Genomic DNA, 4013 nt, shown 5'->3' with positions numbered 1-4013 from the left:
TCTCCTCAAACGTAAAATTGGATCTGGTACTACGAGTCTGACCTCTTCTGCTGGCAGTAAACGCAAGTGTGATCGCCCTGCGGCTAAGTGTACTACGAGTTCTACAACTAAAAGCGCATCTTCCTCAAACACTGTGCAGGAATCTAGAGAAAAACGTGTCAACAGGATGTTCTTGTCTCCACAAACAAAACTCTATTGTTTCTTCCTTCGATATGCTAACAAGCTTTTTGAGAAGGGGAATCTTCTGCTCCAAAGAGACGAACCCTGTATTCATCTCCTGCACGGAGAATTGAATGGTCTTCTGAAAGATATCTTCGTACGGTTTTTGAAACCATCGGTGTCATCGGTTGCTCTGGTAAATGTACCCTTCTCTGACAGAAATCATCAGAAGAATGATGAGGACCTCATGATTGGGAACTATGCCAAACTGTATACAAGGGAACAAAGGAGTCTCAAGAAATCCACCTTCACTCTGAGTGAGTCAGACATCCAAGGTTTCTTCAGTGCAGTTCGCTCATATTATGTGAAAGCCTGCAATTACATCTTCAAAACCTGGCCGCTAAATGATGAATTAGCCAAGCATGCTCAGGTGCTGGATGTTAAGCTACACCAAGAAGTGGGGTTTGACTGTGGAGTTTTTCATCAAGAAATTCCCCTGTCTGTTCAGTGGCGGTGATAGTGACATAGACAGTCTTGAGAGTGAATTCGCTCACTACCAGGCAGACGCCTCCATACCTACAATTGCTACTGAGACAGTGAGAGTGGATGAGCAGTGGCATCGGATTTCACAGCTCACAGATCCCTGCACTGGTGCCAAGAAGTATCCTAATTTGAGCAAAGTGATGAAGGGAATCTTGGTCATTCCTCATTCGAACGCATCATGTGAGCGGGCACTCAGTCTTGTACGGAAGAATCATACTGAATTTCGTCCCAATTTGAGTGTCAAAACCCTGGAAGCTATCTTAATTGAAAAACTAGCTCATAGCACCCCTTGCTACCAGAGAGAATACAGCAAAGACATAATCAGAAGGGCTAAAAGAGCCACACAGCTGTCACTCAGCAAAGCTGCCATGGAAAAAGCAAGCAGCAGTAGTACCAGCCAGTAAGGTAAGAAAAATATTGCTTCTTTTGTGCTTTTTGTTAATCTTTGATTGTCCCCTAACTTACTAATATTAACATACATGTAACATTAAAAAGTGCACAATTTTCCCCTTTTTTTGTTCAAAAAGTGGGAATTCTTAACATGTTAAATGCTCCAAAATAGGGCTCAGAGGGCACTAGAGAGCGTCTAGAACCCCAGAGCTTCCAGGGCCCTAACGCGGGCCCTGGACCCCGCCGCAAGGGTCGAGCGCTCCGCGCTCGAGATGTGCGCTTCGCGCACATTATTTGGTGTCGGTTGCAAATCCTCCCTAATTCTGATTTCCAAAAGTTGGCATCTCTGTAAATATATGTAGGGTGGATTTACTGGTTCTGGCTCACTTTTCCCCATGTAAATGATTGGGGGATTTTCAGCGATTCCCTTTTTTTTTCCCTAAAAATAAACCCCCTTTTTATCCGTTTTTCCCTGCTGTGCAGCGATTTGGCCTTTTGTGAGGCAATGTTTTATGGCCGGATGCCCTTCCTGACGCCAACCCTGGTCGCCTCTTACGACACACAGGGATATGGTACACCTATTCTAACCGGGGCATACACCGGGACCAGTACACTGGCACTCATTTCGCCGACCTCGGAAGGATGACAGGCTGAGTCAACCCCCTGGTGTTAATTCAGCAGCCAACGGGGCTTGAACTCAGGACACTGGGATCCCAAGCCGCCACCCTAACCACTAAGCCAACACCAGGCTTAGCCAACACCAGGCTTTGTATATATATATAACCAGGCTATCCCAAGGTATATTTATTTGTCTCCCCTTTTAACCTGGGGGTTGAACAGCTCACTCATTGAACCTATAAAGATTTGTTCATTCTCAAATTCCTTCAATAGTTTAATTTTCTTTGCACAATAATCCCCATCTAAAATATTGAAAAACAAAACATTTGAATCTTTATATTTTTTAAGATACCCCTTTTGTGCCATTACGAAATGATAAACTTCTCTTAATGCTCTTGTTTGACCACCTCCTGAGCCACATATCATTTTGAGATTATAGTAAATTGTTTCAAATGTTTTCAGTTCATGCCGTGAAAATGAGGAAGTGTTTTTTTGACACGGTCGTGCTGTGTGAATGAGGAAGTGGTTTTGGACTGTCATGCTGTGAAAAAATAGGAACTATTCTGTGAGACAAGGTCTCGTGTTTATATTTTATCTCAGAACACGAACTGAAAACATTTGAATCAAAACCATTTTAAGTATGTTTTGTAAATGATTCATACAATCGCTCAGTTATTTTCTAAGCTGTCATTTCCTGTGGCCGCACCCAATGCTTAGGTAATTTCCTCGTCGTTGCCTTATAAGTGATTCACCAGACAAAGTTTCTGCCAGACGGGATTTTCATTTTTACAACTGAGACATGAGCGATCTTTCTTCCGATGAAGACAACAGCTCACTACAGAGTTGGTAAGTTTGTGTATGGTTTTCTCTTTGAACGATGAAGCAAATGATTATTAATTAAATCATGATAATTCTGATATATTTTTTTCCTGACAGGTCGTTGGAAGAAATTGAGTTTACATATCACGATGAGGTGCATCAAATGAATACTCTTATTGAAGAGATCAATGATTTTAGAAGAGAATTGAAAGACATTTATAATGAGTGGTACGAAGTCTTATCACGTCCTCTGATCTCGAAGGAATTAAACCAATGGTGAGACACGTGTGTGTGTGTGTGTGTGTCTCTCTCTCTCTGTCTGTCTTTCTACCTACCTCTCTCTGCTCTTATTGAAGAGGTCAATGATTTATAACGACTGGTACGAAGTCTCTGATCTCGAATGAATTAAACCAATGGTGAGACACGTGTGTGTGTGTGTGTGTGTGTGTGTGTGTGTGTGTGTGTGTGTGTGTGTGTGTGTGTGTGTGTATATATATATATATATATATATATATATATATATATATATATATATATATATATATATATATATATATATGTGTGTCTATGTGTGTGTGTATGTGTGTGTGTATGTGTGTGTGTGTGCGTGTGTGTGTGTGTTGCTTTCCCTGTCTGTTTGTATCTCTCTCTGTCTGTCTCTTCATCTATACCCTTGACTTATTATTTTTTTTTTTTTCAGCACTATCACACAACATCAGCTGTTGAAGCAATCTTGTACAACACATGATTTTCTGGAGGTAAATGTTTCTGAATTATTATTAATATCACTCTCTCTTTAGAATGTCGTCTTATGTTGGTTGCATCATTAGTTTGGACGCGGTTTTGTCAGTACACTAGAATTCATTTTATTGACCTTGAAAGGATGACAGGCTCCTGGTGTGTTAATTCAGTGGTCAACGAGGCTTACTCATATTACCATGTAATTATCTTTATAAAACCTAATTATTATCCACTTTTTGTTTCAAAACAGAATATGGTGTCTGAGTTTCGAAATCACAAGACATCTGAAGAAGATTGCTGGGAAAGATTATACATTCTCGCAAATAAATATTTAATATTTTCAATATTAATAAATTATATTTGTTTTGTTTACAATTACTTGATTCTGAATTTCAAAAAGAGAATCAAGACATGAAGGGAGGGTAGGTGCGCCCCCCCAATGACCCATCAACCCCTCATCCCATCCCTCCCCTCCCCATGTGTGTGTGTGGGGAAGGGTGGGGGTGGGATGAGGGAGGTGGTGGGTTAAAGGTGGGGGGCGCACAGGGGGGGATGAGGGGGGTGGGGCTTGTGTGGGCGGGGCTTCGGTGGGGCTTGTGTGGGTGGGGTGTGTGTGGGAGGGCTTGTGTGGGTGGGGCTTGTGTGGGTGGGGCTTGTGTGGGTGGGGCTTGTGTGGGTGGGGCTTGTGTGGGCGGGGTTTATGTGTGTGGAGCTTGTGTAGGCAGGGCTTATGTGGGAGGGGT

The 4013-nt window shown here is 42.2% G+C and overlaps 1 long non-coding RNA gene across 2 annotated transcripts; it reads left to right on the top strand.

Moving 5' to 3' along the window:
* The first annotated feature begins 201 nt into the window (after positions 1 to 201).
* LOC147007123 (uncharacterized) lies at positions 202 to 3743 on the top strand. Of its 2 annotated transcripts, XR_015054385.1 has the most exons (4): positions 225 to 2556; positions 2647 to 2805; positions 3230 to 3287; positions 3521 to 3743. It is a non-coding gene; the product is annotated as an uncharacterized LOC147007123 (long non-coding RNA). The 2 variants fall into 2 exon arrangements; XR_015054384.1 differs by having other exon boundaries at positions 202 to 2805.
* Positions 3744 to 4013: the final 270 nt, after the last annotated feature.

The sequence above is a fragment of the Eptatretus burgeri genome, unplaced genomic scaffold (assembly GCF_056783735.1).
Source record: "Eptatretus burgeri isolate ZD-2024b unplaced genomic scaffold, Ebu_testis_v1 Ebu_testis_scaffold_625, whole genome shotgun sequence".
NCBI lineage: Eukaryota > Metazoa > Chordata > Myxini > Myxiniformes > Myxinidae > Eptatretus > Eptatretus burgeri.
This window is presented reverse-complemented; position numbering and strand designations above follow the sequence as displayed.